Source organism: Saimiri boliviensis, chromosome 10 (assembly GCF_048565385.1).
Source record: "Saimiri boliviensis isolate mSaiBol1 chromosome 10, mSaiBol1.pri, whole genome shotgun sequence".
Taxonomy (NCBI): Eukaryota; Metazoa; Chordata; class Mammalia; order Primates; family Cebidae; genus Saimiri; species Saimiri boliviensis.
This window is the reverse complement of record NC_133458.1, coordinates 29,367,889-29,391,159: the sequence shown is the minus strand read 5'-3', so window position 1 is coordinate 29,391,159 and position 23,271 is coordinate 29,367,889. Positions and strand designations below refer to the sequence as shown.

The following is a 23,271-nucleotide window of genomic DNA, read 5'->3' as shown; positions in this document are numbered from 1 at the left end:
GTAATGCTTAATGTTTCAGAAAGCTTAACACATGTCTACCATTTAGTAGGCACACAATTTATTCTTTAATAAAAACAGTTTATTGGATACCTTTCAAACTAAGAGACATGCTAACCAGCTACTTCTCTGGGTATGTTTGCTCTAGCTAGTAAGCTAGCTGTCTACTTGTTACCTATTTATTTTCATCAAAAGGCACAGGGCTACGAAATTAGTGTTTTAGGAAATGTATTTACTCCCACCTAAAAAGGCTTACTCAAAGCCAAAGTCCACAGAGCTTTTAGAATGGCCCTTTCTGCTGTGTTACCTTGGTTAATTTTTCTAACTTTAGTAAAAATGTGTTTAAAACAGTGAAACAGGCAGGTGCAATGGTTCACACCTGTAATCCCAGTGCTTTGGGAGGCCAAGGCGGGTGGATCATCTGAGGTCAGGAGTTTGAGACCAGCCTGGCAAACATAGTGAAACCCCATCTCTACTAAAATCACAAAAATTAGCAGGGCGTGGTAGTGCGTGCCTGAAAACCCAGTTACTCAGGAGGTTGAGCCAGGAGAATCCCCTGAACCAATGAGGCAGAGGTTGCAGTGAACGGAGATTGCGCCACTGAACACCAGCCTGGGCTGCAGAGCGAGACTGCATCTCAAAAACAAACAGACCAGGCATGGTGGCTCACACTTGTAATCCCAGCACTTTGGGAGGCCATGGCGCATGGATCACCTGAGGTCGGGAGTTCAAGACCGGCCTCACCAAAGTGGAGAAACCCCATCTCTACTAAAAATGCAAAAAATTAGCCAGGTGTGGTGGCACATGCCTGTAATCCCAGCTACTTGGGAGGCTGAGGCAGGAGAATCACTTGAACCTGGGAGGTGGAGGTGGCATTGAGCTGAGATTGCACCACTGCATTCCATCCTGGGCAACAGAGCAAGACTCTGTCTCAAAAACAACAACAACAACAACAACAACAACAACAACAAAAAGAACAGGAAAACAAAAGGAACTTGGGAAACTTTGAAGGATTTAGCAAATATTGGGATCTTGGAGGTGAGAATATATGGTAGGATTGGGAGATGTTTAAGAGCATTAGCTTCATAAAGGGAGGTGGGCTGCCTTCTATCAGATTTCCAGTCTTTTACATGGAGCCTTCTGACTTTCTGATATATCTGCTTACATATAAACTGGGATTCAGCAGACTGTTGCTTTAATGTGAGCATCTAGTGTGTTCAAAATGTAGTTATAAGCCATCACGCATCAGGTCAGTAGTAATGGGAACTATATTATAATTCTCACACCATCCCTCTTCCTTCCCAATGAAAAAGGGATCTTCTTGGCATTGACTACAAAATCACCTTTCCTTTTTTTCTCACCCTATGAAGGAACTAAACTATTCGTTTATTCCTGTCACCACATTTTCAGAAATTCCCCTCTGAAATGTTTATATTGCTTTATGTGTCACTTAGCACCATCTGCAGCTATGGAAAGATCAGATCACTGAGTGAAGGTTGACCACAGAGTCTTTGTGGTGCCTTATTGTCTTTCAAAGCAAGGAACCAAAAATACCCCTTCCTTTCCAAGGAGAAGGAGAGAATTTCAAAGCCTTTAAACTTTTGCTGGGCTTATTTGTTGTTTCTACTAGAACTATGAATCATTAAGTTAAAAAATACTCTGGTTTCCAATTCTCAGGAAAAATGTTGACACTTTTTTTTAAATGCATTTTTGTTTTCACGTGGTTTCGTAAGTGGGGTCTCATTTTTTTTTTTTTTTTGGTAGTGCAATTGGTGGCGTTTACACAGCAAGCAGAGTCCAGTGAGGGAGGCCACAGGACTCCTGATAGGCATCTCCAAGGAGTATCTTCATGGCAGCAAACAGGCACTAAGGCGAGTCCAAAGGGGCTGTGGAAAAGGCCCCTGGCTTCTGGCCATCAGCACAGCCACGGCCCTAATACACAACTAAGGGCTCTTATTGGGAAAGGGAAATTGACTGAAAATGGCCTCCAACTCAATGCCTGAGACACTTGAGGCCTCCTCCCCAAAGTCCAGGAAGGAAGGGCCCACCAAACTGGGCTCCCCAGCTGGCTCAGGTGTAGACGTCAAAGTCAATGCGTTTGGAGTTGTAGAACTGATCACCGGCAGGTCCAACTTGTGGCAACAAACACTGTCCAGGAAGTAGCCATCGCTCACCCAGGTCTGCATCTGGGCTCTGGTGAAGGGCCTATAGAGCTCAGCACCCCCCTTATTCTCCAACTTATATTCCCACATCACATCCACCACACCAGCTCCTGGCGACTCTGCTTCTCCTCTCCAGGTAGAGGTTGGGGTCTCCAGTTCCCCCTCCACCTCTTCCTCAGCAAACATGTCCAGGGAGGGTAGGGGTATGGGATTATGGGGTCCCAGAGTCTGGCACCCCGAACCCTTTAGCCGCATGTCCAACCGTTACCTTGTTTCCTGGTATACACCAAGGTTGCCCCACGCCATCTGGTCAGCCAGCACAGAGAGCCAGTCCAGGCACTGTTCGAAACTGGGTCACCAGAGCTCGTTGCTGCTCTCTTTGCCTCCTCCCTGGGCCCCGCAGATGCCTCAGTGCCCCAGCCACTGTCTCTCTAGGCAATAGTAGCCCCAAAAGTCCCTCCAAGAATGCTTAGGTACTCACTGGGGTCTGGCCCAAACTGTCCTCCTCTTCCGAGTCTGAGTCCTGGCATGGGGTCTCATTTCTAGAGCTTTTACCTGTAGAAGTTCTGTCCTTTGTTTATGCAGTGCAAATCTAAAGCAGCTGCCACAATCTGGACCTTAGCAACACCGACATTGGGTTTGGTCCAGTTCCTAATGGACTCTGGGGAACAAAAACACTCTCCTGCTTCTGTGATGCCAGCTGGCTAGTTTGTAGGCCATAAACCATAATGGACAGGTAGTGGAATTCCTCTTCCTGGGCATCTTTTTCCTTTCTGACCAATATGAAATAAAACTTATCTTGAATGAACTTCTACCCTAAAAAGCAACATGTGCTAAAACAAGTTTCTTCTGACAAATTTCTTCTTATCTAGAATGATTGGATTTGGTAGAAGAATGTTGAGTTATACTTCCAATTAGCCATGGCTTGGTATTTCTCTTGAGTAGAATGGTAGTCTTCTAGAATCTAGACAATTACTTCAATTTCTTCCTCTGAACAAAACGTTGATTGTGTATACCTGCATTTACATAAACTATAGGGTATGTGAAAATGACTCTCTGGGGCTGCCACTCTCCATTTTGGACCTCTCTAGACCTTGTTGGTTTGGCTGATTTTGCTTTCACTGTCAGAGCAGATCATTCCAGATGCCATTATTTAATTTTCTGACTTGGGATATGTGTTTGCGTGGGAGGCTGGTTTTGTTTTGTTGTTAAGTGGTGCTTAATGTCAAGCCGATAATAAACTGGGTATGTAGGCTTGGTTTTGTCCTAATGGCGACAAGTTAGCTTATCTGTCCTTATTTGTCAGAGAGACAGAGAGCCACCCTTCCCCACCCCTACATAATGTCTACGTTTTGCATGGGGCTCTTGTCATCACAGCTGCCTAGGAAGTACAGCATGGCAGTTGGCAGTTCCATTCTGCAGAGACAAAGATGAGGAATCTTCTCTTTGATTGCTATCACAACTGATTGGTTGGCTTCCTGTGCCCTAAATAGAACCAATAGGAATGAGTTTGCTGTTCCTGAAATAATACCAAAGTTTGCTCTGTTCCCTTCCCACAATTCTCAGGGCCTTGTTCTTTGGGAAGGCCAGGTGATATGACACATTTGTGATGCTGGGGCCTTAGGTTGTATTAGGTCATTCTTGGCCTTTGATTTCTTGAGGAGAGTAATGTTAACTGAATTTTCTCTCTGGGTAGTTTTTCCCAAAACTTGATAGAATCACCTGGAGCACTTACAAAAAATAGTGGTGCCCAAATTTAAAACCTAAGTACTGATGCTTGATGTTTTATCAGTGTAAATCTTCACCCTTAGAGGTTCTTGTTTTATTCGTCTGGTGTGGGGTCTGGTATTAGTGTTACATGTGGTGATTCTGAGGTGCACGTAATATCGTTAACCACTGAGAAAGGGAATCTAAAGGAAATAGCAAGTGTCAAAAACAACAATCTTCTCTGCTCTCAGATTAGGTCTGCAGCATTGATACAGGTAATAGGAGGAATAAGAAAGGCCCTAACAAATGTTTATGTTCTCAGATCACTTTTACAACTCCATTAATTTCTCCAATAGCAGCTCTGTTTGGAAAAATGTACATGATGGAAGAGCAGTGGAAGGGCCAAGGGGGAGATGGTTATTTCTAGTTCTGCCTCCAGGTTAAAGTGTGACCTTACAAGTCAGTAAACCTCTTTTCCTAAAGCTCTTAGCTGGCCTTTTTTGATAGTGGCATAAACAGTACTGTCAACATTATGCTTCCTTAACATGTGTCTGCTTAGTAATGTAAAATTCCTTTAGACCTCATCTCAGGTTCTTGGTAGAGGGGATTTCACTGGTGGGAATGTTTGTGGGTGAGGCAAGCAGTAGCAGAAGCCACAAGGTTCCTGTTGGCTGTAACGTCTAGCTATAGATTTTTCCTTTTGTAGCTTTTGCTGCCTGGGCTCTTGATTGTAAGCGATTAGGTCTGCTTGGAAATCTGGATTTACAAAAGTCTGCTTAAAGTGCATGTTCTTCGTTAATATAATCAGACTTTACCCAAATACTTAATTCTTAGTGATCTCCACCAGTTAACTCAGTGGCCCTATTTCCGTTAGCTACTGATGTGACCTTAGTTAAATTGCTTACCTGAGAGAGCAGTGTTGTAGTGGAACGGTTTTGTAGTGAATTTGGAGCTGTAAGGTTCCTTTTAGCCCTATCTGATTTTCAGATTCATGGATTTTATTTGGTTAGTGACGTTTATTATTACTATTGTTTTAAAACACCCTCCTAGAAGGAATCCTTAGGCAGTAAACGGTGTTAAACCCTTTTGTTGTCTCTCCTATTGCTAACAGTAGGAGAGACCTGTATCTTCATGTAATAAATATTTGGGGTGATGAAATAAATTCAAGTATAATCATTTTTCAGGCTCTGTGTCAGTTCACTGGTTTGTAAAGACTGAAGCCCATAGTTAAATATCCAAGAAGCTCTAGAGTTTGTGGTGTTCTATTTTGGGGGATAGACTTATGTATATGAAATTAATAATGTGTATTTTGATGACCAAAGCGTAATTATTTGGCAGCCTTTAATCTAAACTAATATTCTGGAGTAGATTTGCTCTTTTATCTTGATGCCCTTCTACATATAACCCCATTTATGACCCTAGCTATTTTCTTTCACACCTTTCTGAAAGGGGCTTTTATTCAGCCAGTAAGCACAGGTATAACAAACTAGCCAGTGCTATATGTTAAATATCTGGAATATTATCCATATTTATAATATAATATTTTAAGAATTATATCACCTAGTCATAGAGAACCCTTCAAGGCTGCTTTTCGGGGAGATATAAATCATAGTATGATGAATTGGCAGAGAAGAGAGAATCAAGAATGAGTATTTCCCTTTTGGTTTGGATCCTTTGAATTGGAACTATCTTCTGTCCCACTGTTGAGGTTTGTGTATTTGAGTGTGGCTGAGAATCATTGCTTGTGAAGGGATGCTCTTCGCCTGACTGTCTACTTGGTATCATGTTTTGTTTTGTTTTTATTTTTGAGACAGAGTCTCACTGTTTCCCCGGCTGGGGTGCAGTGGCTCTATTTCGGTTCACTACAGCCTCCACCTCCCAGGTTCAAGTGATTCTCCTGTCTCAGCCTTCTAAGTAGCTGGGACTACAGGTGGCCGCCACCCCACTCAGCTAATTTTTGTATTTTTCAGTAGAGGCGGGCTTTCACCATGTTGGCCAGGCTGGTGATCCTGACCTTAACTGATTCACCCACCTTGGTTGGCCTCCCAAAGTGCTGGGATTACAGGTGTGAGCCACTGCCCTCAGCCTCATTTTTTTTTTTTTTTTAAATTCAGTGCACCATTCCATGATATCCTAAAACAGTAAGTAGAAGTCTGGAGGCTGTGATTTTCACATACAGGAACTTAGGGAAAGAAAGAATGGAGTGTATAGGCAGAACATGGCCATGCCCGCTTGTGCCAGGTTGTTGTTTGTCACCATGCTTAGTTTTTAATGCGTTTGTTGAAGACCTTTTCACATTGATAGACTCTGTCTAGCAATAAGACATTAGTATTCATGGTGGATTAGAAGGAAATCCCCACATTGTTGTCCTCACCTTCTGCAGTTTAGCTTTGATTTCACGACCTAAGAGGTCTTTTTCTAGAAGGTATGCTTCTTTATGTATATTAGCTCCGAGCAGGAGCTGAAGAGTGCATTCACTTTTCCTAGCCTGCTAAGGGCAAGGACTGTGGAAACAGAATCAGACTGTTATTGTTCTAAAACTTCTCTAGATCAAATTTACTTCCCAAGCGTGAAGTGTAAACAGCACCCTACCCCTTAGAATATTTGAGGAGACAAAAGAAATTCTGACCTGATTACCAGGACTCTCGTCTCCCTTTTAATATGTCTCTAGGAGGTTTTTTGCACTGGAATCCTTTGCCCTGTGATCTTAGGACAATTCCCCTTTTGCAGCATAATTTATAAGTTACCCATTCTCTCTTTCCCCTGTAATAACAAAATTGCTGTGATAGCCATCCAACCAGTTAAAAAAAAAATCAGGTAATTCATTTCTAAATTGGAACTTGTTTCTTTTTAATCAGGCTTGTAATGTATTACAGACATCACTCTCAGCATTGGCTACAGAAGTGATTTAATGCTGGGTTTTTAATGACTCCTTCATTAATCCTGGTATTCTGGGATTTAACACTCACTGGCCTTTGACCATTGGAAATGATGAAAACTTTGATTTCATGCATATTGGATAACACTGGGCTCTTGCTGGAGCCATGAATCTTGCTTCTGCAGTGGCATGTATGATTGAGAGTGTTGCGGATGGATGGGTGCTCTCCCAGGCCGTGCACCACTGCTGAAGAGGTGAACGCGATATCTTTATCAGCTCAGGGTGACCTCTTCCCAGCACAGTTGCATTTGAAGCAAGAATTTGCCCTGACAGCTTCGTCTCCTAGATCTCTGGACTTGTGAAGTCAGGCTTCACCTTTTCAACTATTTCCTAAAAGATGCTTTCTTTGAGAACATGTCCCTTGATGTCTATATTTTGGATTTTTTTTCCTTCTAATAAAGTCTTAGAATTTTTTAGTAGAAAGATCTTGATAGGACTATGTAGTCCACCTCCCTCACTTTGCAAACAAGGCAGCTGAGTCCAGGAGGAGTGACATAACTAGGGCAAGGCTAATAATAATGAAAATTAATAACAACAACAGTGACCGCCAGCATACAGAATGCTTACTGTGTGCCAGGCACTATCTAAATGTAGTAATTCATTTTTTCCTCACAAAACCTCCAGGAGGTAACACTGCACAGCAAGTTCAGTGTCCCAACAGCTTCTTTCTGTAGCTCCTGCTGCTCTTAAAAGCAGGGAAGGCCATGTTGGTTGCATTCCTCACTCTTAATGGAAGCATTGTGAATGTTCCATGGAAGTGAGGTGCCAGTTTATTGACTATAGAGTCTTATGGCCAGAGTGTTAATATCTTGAATAAATGCCATGTTCTTTCTTTCCTGAAAAAAAAATTATTGCTTAGTGGAGAGGAAGTCACCTTATACTTAGAGTCTTCTCAGAGGCTGTCATATTGCAGCGTGCTTCCTCAGTTACTTTCTTTTGAATGTGTGAATTAGTCACTCGTATCTGAAGGTCATATTGGCACAATCATAAAGCAAGAGCTAACTTTTTTTTACACAAATAGAGAAATTATTCCTGTCTGACCGACCCCCTCTTTACAAGCCTCATGCAAAATGTCAGTAAAGCTAAGGTATAGATTGGCAAACTTTTTTTCAAATGGCCAAATAGTAAATATTTTCAGCATTCAGAGCCATTTGGTCTCCCTTGCAACTATTCAACTCTGCCTTTGTAGTGTTAAAGCAGCCATAGATGATATGCAAACAAATATATGTGGTGTTCCCATAAAACTTTAACTACAAAAACTGGAGAAGAGGTGGCCTGTCCCTGTCTTAGATTATGTTGTGGAGATACGAATATACGGAATGATTATAAGACAAATGATAAAATATCAAGGTGAGAGAAAAGTACCTGGAAAAGTGTCTCTATTGATGGTATATACTCTGGCATTGAATGCACCTATACAGAGTACAGCTTGAGCAAAACTTTTCTGAAATGTAATGGCTTAAATAAAAAAAAGTACTGAATGATGTATAAATATTAATAATAAATAATTTATTTGAATAGTTAGATATTTAGGTTAAATAAGAAACTTCTCCCATTTTTCTAAGTCTCCCCCCAACCCCTAAGAGAATTAGGTAGCTCTTTATATATATATGCAAGCACATTTTCTTGTAATTTTTTTCTCTTGACCCCTATCAAAAGCTCAGTTTATGAGGAGATGGCAGGTTTTGGAAACTGTTATCAGTACAGTCTGATAGCTTCTCACTTCCTTCTAATTGAGCTGGTCACTAAGGATAGAACAGTTCACCACTTCCGTTTGGTGACACCAGCAGCCGATGGTGTTCTTCCTCTGGCTGTTTGAATCTGTGAGCATGTCTTTGTTTTTCTGGGTGTCTGATTCTCATATTTTGTTCAATGCTACCCAAGTCCTGCTATCTAGAACACTTCTGAACCAGTAAAACAGAAGAGTCCTTCCTGTTAGAATTTTATTCCTTTGCTGCCAGTTTAATTTTCTGATTTCTTTCTGGTGTCTTTCTCCCTTTTGTCATTCTCACTGGTTCAGTACTGACTAACCCTTTTCTTTGTATACCTTGTTTTGAATGTGATCTAATCGAAGGCACGTCCCTGCACTATGGATTTTGCTGGTCTACTTGAGACAGTTTTTCTTTATTTTCAGCATGCCCCTTTTCAGATGCATCTGGAATAACAGCTGCATTCCCTCTCCTGAATAAAATGGGTTGGGAAAGCTTCTCATTGGCAAAGCACCTGGACTCTGTGGCAAGATTGGAGGTAAACTCCAGATCAGATCCATCACCAGGAGGATGGGAGGACCAATTTTTATAGGATGGGGTTAAACCATATGAATGAGGATGTGAGTGAACTGGTGTTACAGAAGCACCATTTGTATCTGTTAAATGTAAGGGATTAGATAATCTGTCATTATGCTAATTCTGGGTAACAGATGGTGGAGAGTTCTGCATCTCAACAGCAGTATTCACTATGGGGGAAATTAGCTTGCACCCAGATCAGCAGTCAGGCAGGAATTCCACTGAGAGATAAACACTACTGGTGATTACATTAGTGTATCCCTCTGAGGTCATCTACACATATGCTGGGTTCCTTCAAATTAGCTATAGTTTACATATGCTTGGCCATGGCCCTCACTAAGTTACAGGACCTCTTTCCTTCTATCTATAAGGAATTTGAGGTGATTAATTTAGGAAAATCAAGATTGGAAGTAAGTTAGGAAATGTGGCTCAGAGCATTACTGTATCATACAGTTTTTCCTCAAAGAAAGATGCCATACAGATGTCAAAAACATTGTTTTTCCATCTTTAGACATGAACTCCAGAAATGAAATGAGAAGCAGGAACTGGATGTGTTTTTTCTAAGTGCCATACCTTATCTTTGGTACAAAATTTGAAAAAAAAAAAAAAAAAAAAAAAAAAAGGAAGAATTAAGTCCTTTGGCTTCACATTCTCCAAGGGGCTGCCTTGATTCTGTAATTTTTTTTTCTCCTTTGTGTTTTTTGGTTTTTGGGTGTTTTGTTTTGTTTTGTTGAGACGAGGTCTTGCTCTGGCTGGAATGCAGTGACATGAGCATGGTCCATGACAGCCTTGACCTCCAGGATCCTCCAACTTCACCTTCCCAAGTAGCTGAGACTTCAGGCATGCCATCATGCCCAGCTAATTTTTTTTTTTTTTTCCCATACTTACAGAGTCTCCTTATGTTGCCCAGGCTGCGGTATTTTGTTAAATCATAACTTCATCTATCCTTTTTTCTCTTTTTTTTTTTTTTTTTTGATACAGAGTCTTGCTCTGTTGCCAGGTGCCAGGCTGGAGTGCAGCGGCGCAATCTCTGCTCACTGCAGTCTCTGCCTCCTGGGTTCAAGCAATTCTTCCGCCTCAGCTTCCCAAGTAGCTGGGACTACAGGCACGTGCTACCACGCCCAACTAATTTTTTGTATTTTTTAGTAGAGACAGGGTTTCACCATGTTGGCCAGGATGGTCTCGATCTCTTGACCCCGTGATCCGCCCACGGCCTCTCAAAGTGCTGGGATTACAGACGTGAGCCACCACGCTGGCCAACTTCATCTATCCTTTGTATGCTGATGATCATCAACTTTTTATTTCTCCTTATCTTTTCTCAATTTACCACATACCTGCTTTTCATTTCCATTTGTACTGTCTTACTCTCAAGTCATAGCCAACATGCCTAACTCTAATGGGGATTAAAATGAAGGTTCCAAACCCCAATGTGCCCAAGAACCACCTGTGTAGTTTATTAAAATACAGCCTAGGCAGTGGGCTAGACCCATCTTTTTAGTATTCACTAAGTTAGAGTCCTTATCAGCCAGACATGCTGAGCTTGAAGAGAAGCCAAGAATCTAGACAACTCATTTTGAGGAGTTTTCCAGGTTGATTGGATAGCCATTAAAATGTATCACTGCTTGTACAGGGTATATTCCAGATGTGCTTAAAGTAGGCATGGTCATTCATATTTAATGGGTTACTAAGTTGGTTTATGAGCTATAATTCAAGAAGCATATAGCATTTTGGATTGGGGAACCTAAAAGCTAGGGGCTGCCTATCAATAATGGCTTTGATTCCCATCAGGAGCTGAAATAATTAAAGGTGTTTGATCTTTCTAGGTGTTCCTTGGGGTTTTGAGAGAAAGTGATTTCATTAGGAAGGTAGTAATTTCGTCATTTGTGTGTTAAAGAACTCTGTTTTCAGTTCTTTCCTTCCACTGTTGCCATCCCTCCACTCCATGCACTCAGCAAGGCAGATCCAAGCATTTCGTACCTGTAGGTTTTCCCCTCTCCAAATCTCCTGCGTAATACTACTGGATTAATTTTTCATAAATGCTGTTTTCATGGTGTTATTTCACTACCATGGGTACTTTAGACTTTGACAGCTTTTGTCCACCAAGCCCCCTACTCAACTCTCTCTCTTCCCATCACTCTTGGCAGTCTCATCTCTTACTTTCTGGGGTAAATATAGAGTTATCAGGAAAATGCTTTTAACTTCTTGTTCTCTCAGCTTCCAGTTTGCCGTCCTTATGCTTGCTTTCTTATCTCCTGCCTTCACATCTCTGTAGAAAGTTTCACCTTCTTTCCAAACTGATTGTTCTGCCTACATGCTCTGGACTCCAGTTCTTTTGTTTTCCTTGGGGTTTTGTGCTATTGGCTATTCTGTTTTTTAATTAATTTTACTTTTAATTGTCCTTCAGCCTTCTATTAAATCTGCTTTTCTTCTTCTGGCCTTCTCTTCATAGCCAAGTTAATTGGAATAATTTAAAGACATTTAAATTCTGTCCCATTTGCTCTTCATTCCTTTCCCTTCTAGCTTTGAACCCTCCACATCATTCACCAATACTTCCCACAAGGACACTTCTCAGTCTTTACTTTTACTCAGTCTCTCTGGAGTATTTAATACTTACCTTTCAAAATCTTGTTTTCTTCTATCTTTTCAGTATACCACACTTTCCTGGATTTTCTTCTACAACTCTGATAACTTCTTAATCTGCTTTGAGGGCTCCATAAGCATTTGTGCTTCCTAGGCTTCTGTCACTGCCCCCCTTCTTACCACTGTTCAGTCTTTCGGTGATCTCATTCACCCTGTGTGCGTGTTGATGCTTCTGACTTTCCTATCCCTGTCTCTAGCAGGCTATCCACCTATATTCAATTGCTGTTCCTTTACTAAAATAATCCCATCTTTTGAAGTTGTCACCATTTACATAGTTTTTTAGTCTAGAGATCATGGTGTCATCTCTATCTCCTCCTCACTCCTGGTACCTGATTACCTACTGGTATATCAGGTTCATCCTTTCTCTCCTCACTGCCTGGTTTGTACTGTCAGCATAGAATAACTCAACAGTTCTTGTTACTAGCCTCTCTGTTTCTAGTCTTACTGCCCTCCATTCCGTTTTCTACATTCCTGCTGTAATTCTCTTTGTGAAACACACATCTGATTTTTAGAATCATTCTGCAGCCTTAGACTCCTACGAAGCCATGACCTGCTGCCCTCCCTACCTCTCAATGTTTATATTTGTATTCCCTTGCTCTCATTCACCATTCCTTTAAATAAGAAAAAGCTTCAATGCATCATTATTGAACTTAGTCTGCTCTCTGTCTGGAACATACATTTCATCTGGCTAGCTCTTACTCATCCTTCAGTGCTTCATTTCCCAGGAAAGCTTTGCTGTAGGTACCCTGTCTAACATCTGAATTGTGCATCTTGTGTGTGTCTTTCCACAGCACTTTTGTGCTTACTTATATATAATAAGGCTCTTAGTAGGCCAGGCACGGTGGCTCACACCTGTAATCCCAGCACTTTGAGAGACCAAGGTGGGTTGATCACTTGAGACCAAGAGTTCAAGTCCAGCCTGGGCAATATAGTGAAACCCTTTCTCTACTTAAAAAAGAAAAATAGGCCGGGCGCGGTGGCTCAAGCCTGTAATCCCAGCACTTTGGGAGGCCGAGGCGGGTGGATCACGAGGTCGAGAGATCGAGACCATCCTGGTCAACATGGTGAAACCCCGTCTCTACTAAAAATACAAAAACAAAACAAACAAACAAAAAAAACAGCTGGGCGTGGTGGCGCGTGCCTGTAATCCCAGCTACTTAGGAGGTTGAGGCAGGAGAATTGCCTGAGCCCAGGAGGCGGAGGTTGCGGTGAGCCGAGATCGCGCCATTGCACTCCAGCCTGGGTAACAAGAGCGAAACTCCATCTCAAAAAAAAAAAAAAAAAAAAAAAAAAAAAAAAAAAAGAAAGAAAAATAGGTGTGGTAGCATGCACCCTTAGTCCTGGCTACTCAGGAGGCTGAGGTGAGAGTCTGGCTTGAGCCTAGGAGGTGGAGGTTGCAGGGAACTGTAATTTTACCGTTGCACATTTAGAGCTTTAGCTTTGTCTACGACCATAGGGGTCCTTCAGGTCAAGTTAGTCCCTTTGGTATGATAGAACAGAAAATATGACTTACTAAAGCCAAGCTTGGAATTTGAAATCTTGTGTTTCCAGGTGTAAGTAAAACTCCACCTCATTTGCATGTAATCTCCAAATTGCACCTTATTCTTAGGCCACACAAACATTATATGGTTATTTCATTTTTTAACTTTAGTTTGGATTCTTTTTTCCCTCTCTCTCTCTCTATAGTCAACAGATTATTTACTGAGTTGAGTACATGATGTTGCTAGGCGCCGGCTCTTTTCACTGGGGATAAATGAGTGAATATAATAGAGAGATTTATTTTGTGTGGCGCTTACATTCCAGTGGGGGCAATCAAATAAAGAAACAGTGAAGATATATAGGTGCTGAAAAGTGCTATAGAGAAAAATAAAGCTAAGAAAGAGTTGTGGGAGGCATTCCAGGGTTAGGAGGGGGAAATTTTTTAGCAGGGAAGTCAGGGAAGAGTCAGGGAGGTCTCAGTGGCAAGGCATCAGGAGCAACAACTTGAAGGTTATAAAAAAGCAAGCGGTAGAAGGCAAAGGCAGTGCTAGAGACCACGGTCTTGTGGTCAAGGGTCCTGGATAGCGAAGAAGGCTTTAGGGCCAGAGCAGAGGGAGCGAAGGTGGGGGTGGTGGGAGATGAGGTTATCGAAGGAGGCAACGGGGACAGTAGACCGTGTAAATTACTGTAGGCTGTACTTGGATTTTGCTTTGAGTGAGACAGGAGCCGTTACAGTGTTTGAAGTAGAGGGATGGTAACAAGTTTTGTCTACTTGCGTCTTCAGAGATTTATTCTGGCTGAGAACTGTTCTGATTATTCTAGGTGAGAATGGAGTTTAGAGTCATTAGTGATTTTCTTCTCACCTTTTAGTAAGTTCAAATCCCGTAGACTTTTTGTTTTAAGTAAATAGATTCACAGAAGTTGCAAGGGTGGTAGAGAGAGGTCCATCCCATGTACCTTTCACCCAGTTTCCACCAGTGGTTGGATCTCACATAATTATAGTACAATATCAAAACCAGGAAGTTGACATTGATACAGCATCTTTGTGTAGTTCTATGCCATTTTATCAACTGTTGATTCACATCCATCACAATGAAGGTAGAAAATTATTCAGTCATTACAAAGGTCTCCCTAGTGCTACCCCTTCTACCCCTTTCCCTTCCCATCATCCCTCTGAGAACTGTTTGAAAACTCTATAGTTTTGTCATTTCAAGAACATTACATGAATGAAATCATACAGTATGTAATTCTGTGAGATGAGCTTTTTAAATTTAGCATAATGCCCTTGAGATCTGTGTAAGTCACTCCTTATATAAATAGTTTGTTCTGGTTGATTTCTAATCTCTGTATGGAAGGGGAGACAGGCTGTCATGGTGGAAAGATGCCTCTTTATGACTTAAGACCTGAGTTCTAGCCCAGCTCCATCACTGAATATTGCTTACTGTCTCTAGGTCACAGTTTAGCCACCTATAAAATGAAAAAATCAGTCAAATACTAAGATTCTTTCAGGAATAATTTTTAGGTGGGAGGACTATAGTAGTCACCAACTCCGTCTGCCGCTGCCTTTTTTTTTTTTTTTTTTTTTTTTTTGAGACGGAGTTTCGCTCTTGTTACCCAGGCTGGAGTGCAATGGTGCAATCTCGGCTCACCGCAACCTCCTCTTCCTGGGTTCAAGCAATTCTCCTGCCTCAGCCTCCCGAGTAGCTGGACCTACAGGCATGCGCCACCATGCCCAGCTAATTTTTTGTATTTTTAGTAGAGACGGGGTTTCACCATGTTGACCAGGATGGTCTCAATCTCTTGACCTCGTGATCCACCTGCCTTGGCCTCCCAAAGTACTGGGATTATAGGCATGAGCCACCACGCCTGGCCCATATGCCTTCTTAATAGGTACTGTGCAATAATCTTCTATGGTCCTTAGTATATTGTTAAGCTACTACTGACCACTCAAGAAACAGCTCATAATGGTTTTATTGACATACTGCTCCTACTTACCTTTTTCCCCGTAGAGGCTCGATAGGCCAATGTAATACTTAACAAGCTACAGTCATGCATTACTTAACAATTGAGACACCTTCTGAAAAATGTGTCCTAAGGCAATTTTGTCATTATTCGAACATCATGGAGTGTGCTTACACAAACCCTGATGTTATAGCCTACCACACACAGAGGCTGTATGGTATAGCCTGTTGTTCCTATACTAAAAGCTGTACAGCATGTAGCTGTACTGAGTATTTTTGGCAGTTATATAACACAGTGGTAAGTATTTGGGTATGTAAACATCTAAACATAAGAAAGACACAGTAAAATTAGAGTATAAAGGGTACTTAACCATGAATGGAGCTTGCAGGACCGGAAGTTACTTTGGGTGAATCATTGATTAAATAGTAAGTGAATGTGAAGGCCTAGGACATTACTGTATACTGCTGTATGTGAAGGCCTAGGACATTACTGTATACTACTGTAGACTTTATAAACTCTACACTCAGGCTACATTAAATTTATTTCAAAAGGTTTTTGTTTTCAATAATAAATTAATCTTAGCTTACTGTAACTTTTATAATGCTTAATTTAAAAAAAAAAAAAATTGACTCCGGCCAGGCACGGTGGTTCATCCCTGTAATCCTAGCACTTTGGGAGGCTGAGGCCGGCAGATCACCTGAGGTCAGGAGTTCGAGACCAGCCTGGCCAACCATGGCCAACGTGGTGAGACCCCATCTCTACTAGAAATACAAAAATTAGCTGGGTGAGGTGGTGCATGCCTGTAATCCCAGCCCCTTAGATGTCTGAACCAGGGTAATCGCTTGGAGCCAGGAGGCGGAGTTTGCAGTGAGCTGAGATCACACAGCTGTACTGCAGTCTAGGCGACAGGGCAGGATTCTATCTCAAAAAAGGAAAAAAAAAACAAATAGAGAAAAACAAACTTTGACTCTTTTGTAATAACACTAAGCTTAAAACAGAAACATCGAACAGCTACAAAAAATGTTGTTAATATCATTATTCTGTAAACTTTTCTATTTTTAAAATTTATGTATTTACTTTTTAAAACTCATTTGTTGAAAACTAAGACACAAACATACACGTTAGCCTAGACCTACACAGTCAGGATAATCCATATCACTGTCTTGCACCTCTATATCTTGTCCCGCTGGGAAGTCTTCGGGGGCAGTAATGTGGATAGAGCTGTCATCTCCTATGATTACAATACCTTCTTCTGGATACTTCCTGAAGGACCTACCTGGGGCTGTTTCGCAATTGATTTCTTTAAGTTGAAGGAGTGCACTCTAAAATAACAAGAATGAGTATGGTAGTAAATACATACACCAGTAACATAGTCATTTATTATTGTTATCCATTACCATTACTGTCGGTACATAATTGTTTTGTTTTGTGCTATATTTTCACAAGATTCGCAGTACAGTAGGCTTGTTTTTACCAGCTTCACCACAAACTTGGAAGTAATGCATTGTGCTACAGCTATGACTACGCAGTCTTTAGGCCATAGCACATTTTTTAGCTCCATTATAATCTTATGGGATCCGCCTGCATATATGTGCTCCATCATTGACCAAAACATTATTATGTGTTGTGTGACTGTATGTAAATGTGAAGATGAGTGCTTGATTTTTCATTATTTTTAGTGATAAAAAACAGAAAACTGTATCTTAGCACTGAAAATAATGGAATTCCTCTTAGTGCTCCACAACCAGAAATGCGTAACATATGCTTAATGCTCATTGAAATAATACACAGTCTTGTTGCCCTCAAATATTATCATCAAGTGTCATTATAAAGATATGGATAGAAGTATGAATCTATATTGAATATTCACGTCATGACTATTAAGAAGTAAATCCTGGTTCATGTTAAAAGTTAAATTATAGGCTGGGAGCAGGGACTCACACCTGTAATCCCGACACTTTGGGAAGCCAAGGCAGGAAGATCACTTGAGGTCAGGAGTTCGAGACCAGCCTGGGCAACATAGCAACACTCCATCTCTACAAAAAACATCAAAAGATTAGCCAGGTGTGGTGGTGAACGCCTGTAGTCTAACTAATTAAGAGGCTGAGGCAGGAGGATTGCTTGAGCCCAGAAGTTCAAGGCTGCAGTGAGCTCAGATTGTGCCACCATTTTCCACCCTGGGCAACAGAGCAAGACCATATCTCAAAAAAAAATTCATTATAATATGTCTGAGCTAGAAGCTATTTCATAGAGCATTTAGATCTAGCATCTCATTTTGTAAGTATGGAAACTGGCACAGGCTTAGCATATTTACATAAGGTAAAACAGCTATCAAGAGAGCTAGGGTTAGAGCCCAGACCCTCTGCTCTTTATCCCTTCTCTGTGTCATGCAGGCTTTTCTGAAAGAGGCTCAGAATTGCTGTCTGGCCTGAGAGGGCTGGAAGAAGTGCACAGGATTACATGACTTTCACTACTGAAGAATAAATGTCAATGCTCTGTGTAACTTCTTTCTTTTGTTGGTATGGATGATGGAGAATGAATTGATCAGTGTTTATTTCCAGCATTTCGGTTTGGTGATATACATTTGTTTTGCTGTGGTCTTCTTGCTCTTCACCTATTTTTTACAAATTAGATGAGAAACTTTTTTCCTATTAGAGTGTTGATATGACACAATATCTTACATTAGACTTTCTTTAAAAAAAAAAAAAAAAAAAAAAAGGCCGAGCACGGTGGCTCAAGCCTGTAATCCCAGCACTTTGGGAGGCCGAGGCGGGTGGATCACGAGGTCAAGAGATCGAGACCATCCTGGTCAACATGGTGAAACCCCGTCTCTACTAAAAATACAAAAAATTAGCTGGGCATGGTGGCGCGTGCCTGTAATCCCAACTACTCAGGAGGCTGAGGCAGGAGAATTGCCTCAACCCAGGAGGTGGAGGTTGCGGTGAGCCGAGATCGCGCCATTGCACTCCAGCCTGGGCAACAAGAGCGAAACTCCGTCTCAAAAAAAAAAAACAAAAAAAAACCACTTGCCACTGGTGAACTGTCTGTTTTAGAAAGTTGATTTTCTCTTTTGTAAGCTTGAGAAAACAAACATAAGAACCTAAATTAAAAGCCAAACATATTTTTGGTACCTATAGATGTGAAATTATTTTACCTGGTAAGCAGTTGACTGTGATCGATTTTTTCTACTGGGAAAATGAATGTAGTTGGGGTATTATTATATTTGGTTAGAAATGTAAAGAAAATAACTAGGAGAATACCTCTTTGACCACCAACAGACCTACCTCACATTTACCTTGTTCATTCACTCTTACCAGCACCTAAACTGATCTCTTTGCAGGAATATAGTGGTATTTTTGTAAAAACCAGATACATGTGTTCTTGACTTTAAGATACTCATATCTTATACATTCCACCCTTTAATATGCCGATCACAGATATTTCTAAACTGGCTTTTATTCTTCACCCAGTGGCAGTATCCTTGAAGCCACCTTCACTTCATCACTAGTCTTCTCTTGCCTTTCTGTTTTTTCCTGAGCAGGGTGGCTGAAACTGTTGGGTTTCAGGTGGGTTAGGGAACCTCACAGAAATGTATGTGTTCAAGTAGAGAACATGTCAGGTTCCTACTCAGCTAGTGGCGAGGTGACAGAGCAACATGAGTTCTTCCCTCTTACTCTATCCTGAGTACCTAAGCAGAGGATTAAAGAGTCAGTGCCACCCAACCACCTTTCCTGTACTCTGTAATTGGAGTGGGATTTGCTCAACCACCTGGCCTAGATACTGCAGCTGGACTGGCAATACAGGGCAAGCCCGGGAAGATAAAATCCTGTTGTATATCTTTACCTGGGCCTGCAGGACTTTTTGAGGCCTATGTATGTTACCTACCTCTCACTGTGGGCCTGGGCTCCCATGTTTCCTGGTTTAGAAGAAATCATAGTCTATGCAAGTCATGCTTAGGGACCTTTTATTTTTGTTCTTTTGTATGTGTTTTTTTAGAGACAGGCTGTGTTACCCACACTGGAGAGCAGTGGCCATTCTTAGGCATAATGATAGCATGTTCCTTCCTTCAACTCCTAAGCTCAAGTGTTCTTCCCACATCAGCTTCCCAAGTAGCTGGGACTACAAGGACATGCCACCATACCCAGCTGGACTTCTTCTTATTTAACTCTTGAAATAAAACCTCCTAATGTACTGTTAAGATCCTTTTGGTTGCAAGAAATAGCAACAACTCTGACTATTCTAAACAAAAGGAAGATATATGGGACATTATGAAGAGCTGATAGAATTCACTGGAGCATCAGACTTGGAAAAATAGATGGAGAACAGGGCTGCTGCAAAGCCAAATATGCAGAATTGTTGTCTGTAGTTAGGAGCACTCTGGCCAGGACACCCTCGCTCATGGTGTCACAGGGGCAGGACACCTTTGTAAATGAATTCTGACTGTCCCCTCTTTTTTGTATTACTCTTCATGCAGAAGCATTTAATGGGCGGACTCTCTGTCACATGTCTCTGCCTCACCTGCCAGGGACAGGGACAGGGTAGTCATGATTTTCATCTTCTGTGATGTACAGCTTAGCATTGCATCCAATTAAGAGCACAACAGTGTGATATGTTAAAAGGGAGATGACAGTTTACTGTTACATCCATTGTTTAACATGTGAAAGTGGCTTTCAAACACATTTTTAAAGACCATATTATACACAGAAGTTTGGAATGACTATAATCAGTTTTTGTAACAGGACCCTTTGAGGTTACTGAGTTGAGTCCAGAGTCTGGGACAGTGGTGGAGTAGAGAAAGAGTCCCCCGAGAGGCTACACAGACCCTCAGTTCTATTCGCACTGTCACTGACTGAGAGAAGCTGAGGGTGTTTTTTGATACCTCTATTCACACTCCCCATACTGATCTTTTTTGTGAAATTTTGTTTCTCAAGGGATAGAGAAGCAGAAAAAAAATAAAGAATGAAGGAAACATACTTAGATCTACAATGAACATTTTTACTTTACGTTTCAGTATATCTTGAGAGAAAAGGAGGGGTCGTCAGACATTTTCAAATCCTTTCACCTGTACCCCCCAATAAAATCCTCTGAATCCCCAGAAGGCCTGCAAATTATTGTAATTAATTGTTTAATATATAATTTAGCTAACGTTATTAGTACTAGAATGCTCAAATCTATAATATGTAATTTTTAATATGAGAATACATCGTAATGTATTAAGAGCAACCTAGATAATTCATGTGCATAACATACTTATTTCTACTTTATAGAATTATAAAAGCACAGCAGCATAATAAAGGGAAATAGATTAAGAATCAGAGGCTCTTAGACCCCCATTGTGCTGGTGTCACTCTTTTTCTTTTAGACAACAACTCATTAAAAAATTTTCTTGGTTTCTCTCTGGATCTGTCTTCATCTGCGTACAAAGGCATTTAGATTAGTTTATCTCTATGGAGTCTTTTTGCTCAAAAATTCTGTGACTCAGTCAGTTATTACTTTGTTTTCATCCAACAGCCCACAGAACCTCCTGGGAACTCAGTGAGTAAAATCAATCAGCTAGCCAATAAATATTTATTGAGTGCCTACTAAGTGTTTTGCTCTTCTTGGACCAATAGGGAATATGATCTAGTTGGGAAGACAAGATATGTACCCAAAACAGATAATACACGGCAGTAAAAGCCGATTGCCAGATTCATGGTGCAGCTTCAGGCACCGGCATGGGGAGAATGCCAGGCTTGGTTGGTGGCTAAGGCGAAGCCTGTTCAGGCTAAGGCAGAAAGTTGGAAGGGATTTAACAGAATAGGGTCAGAGGTATATGAGTGTAGATTGTAGAATACCTTCAATAGTCTTTTGCCTTGTAATTGTGGCACTGTCGTGTCAAAAGAAAACTGGATTTGAAATCAGAAAACCTGGCTTCTAATCATGGCTCTGCCACTTGCAAATGATTATACGTGGCAAGGCTGCAATGGTTTTCTCCTCTTTGGAAGCAACGTATACTGCCTCTATATCCTGTATTACTAGAATGGTTCGCTTAATGTGTGTTTAAATGCATGTTCTCTGGTAGACATCCTGTAGATATTCATTAAGTCTGAAATATTCTTTTGAGTGAAAATGGATGACAGTTGTATCATCAGATGTTTTCAGATTAGAGGTTGGACAAGGTCACTGGCAATGTCCTTTGCATCACAGAAACACCATGTTTCTATGCCTAGCCTGTGTGGGCCTCCTTATTGGTTCTATCCTTTTCACTTACAAGCTTTGTAACCTTTCTGTGCTTCAGATTTCCCATTTGTAAAATAGGGAATAATAATAGTCCCTCTCTCATCAGAATTTTGTGAAGATCAAATGAGTTAATAAATGTACAGCATTTAGAATAGTGCTCAGTAAACTTTACTCTTCCTCCCCTTCCCCTCTCCATTTCCTTTTTCTGCTTCCTGTTGCCCCTCTCCCTCTTCCAGCCCTCCATCGTACCTCCTCCTCTTTGTCCTTGGCGCCTTCCCCCTTCGTTGTCATCATTCAAATAGGATATTTATGATTGTCTTCGTATTAGAAAATTTCTAAAAAAGTTTTCTGTGGTGGTTGTAGCGGGTTTAAGAATGAGGATTACTTGCCAACATAATCCTTTAAGAAGATTCAGTTGACAGTGTTTAGAATTGGTCAGCATCACCAGGAGACCAGGTAGGGGAGGCTGTAAATAGTCCATGTGAGAGGCAGTGGGAGTCTCAACTCGGGTAGAGAGAGAGAATCAGAAAGGTTTGAGTTTAGAGATTTTATACAGGAATGAGACGGATGTCAGGCCTAGGCGCTGAGAGTGTGATGGTCCTCCAGACTGGGCTGTTGGGAGGAGGAGCTGATTTGGTAAGATTCAAAAAAGCTTTTATCTAGGAAAGTGAATTTTATTTTTGAAATGCTGAGTTTTACAGGATGATGAATCATACAAATTCACATGTCCTGCAGATAGTTGAAAATGTGAATGCATGGCATATTTAGCAGTGAGTGGACCAGTTTAGCTGGATTGGAAGTGCATGTAGTTTACTTTCGTCAAGCTTGATCCAGTACTTGATTGGTCTAATCTAATTATTTTTGAAGTATCTATTTGTTTCCTTCTGGGAAGGAAGTATGTTTGTTGTATAGCAGGAGTGTCACTTTGCAGACATTGCCCCATGTGCTGTTATTTAGAGAGATTAGACAAGTCTATCCCGTTTATATTAAAAGGATTCTTTTTCCTTGTTTTTCTTCTCTCTGTTACTGTGATGATGAGGATCAGAGAAAATATTAGATATTTGAAGAAGGACATTGTTTTATTGCCACTTATATTTAATATGCCCGCATTCTTCAGCCAACATTCATCATGTCCTAACTTCCCTAGATATTTTACTGACGTGGAAGTGCAGTGGTATTCAGAGAGGAGCTGGCATAGCAAAGTCTAACACCACAGTTTTACTTGTCTTATAAAGCCATAACCATGATATTGCTGAATAAATGGAACTATCAAATAAGAGGTGGCAATAAGATTACAGCACTGCAGAAATCCTGGGGGCAGAATAAAATTGTCTATTTACCAAGCATAACTATTTGATATAACTGTTTGATGTTATGGCTTCTTCCTCCTCTTTTTCTAAATTGCTTTGACCCATATTTTTAACACCATATTTTCTATTCGCCAGCTTTATAAAGTGGGTTAGTTGTTGAATTCTACTGCTTCCATGTATATTTCTATCTTATCTTCCTCTGTCTGTTCATTGTTCTTTCAGGAGCTCTCGGGTAGGTGCTCACCTAGGTAGGTAGTGAATGAGTGGAAATGAGGTAATGGGTGTGCTATGACTCAGAGATGGCTTGGAGCAGATGTATCTCGTCTGGCTGGGGGATTAAGAAGTGACATTTCTTTATCACCCACTTGATAGATAGATAGATAGATAGATAGATAGATAGATAGATAGATAGATTTATAAATATATACATAGATATATATATATCTATATATCTATGTATATATATGAGATGGGGTTTTGCCATGTTGCCCAGGCAGGTCTCAAACTCCTGAGCTCGTGAGCCATCCACCTAGGCTTCCCAAAGGATTGCAGGCATGAGCCACCGCATCCAA

At 41.0% G+C, this 23,271-nt stretch overlaps 1 protein-coding gene and 1 pseudogene across 1 annotated transcript in view; one reads left to right on the top strand and one right to left on the bottom strand.

The window, feature by feature from the left end:
* SND1 (staphylococcal nuclease and tudor domain containing 1) overlaps positions 1–23,271 on the top strand; it is a 442,553-nt gene that overhangs the window by 207,146 nt on the left and 212,136 nt on the right. The gene's annotated exons all lie outside the window — the stretch shown is intronic.
* On the bottom strand, positions 2,068–21,680 carry LOC104652580 (CD2 antigen cytoplasmic tail-binding protein 2-like; annotated as a pseudogene).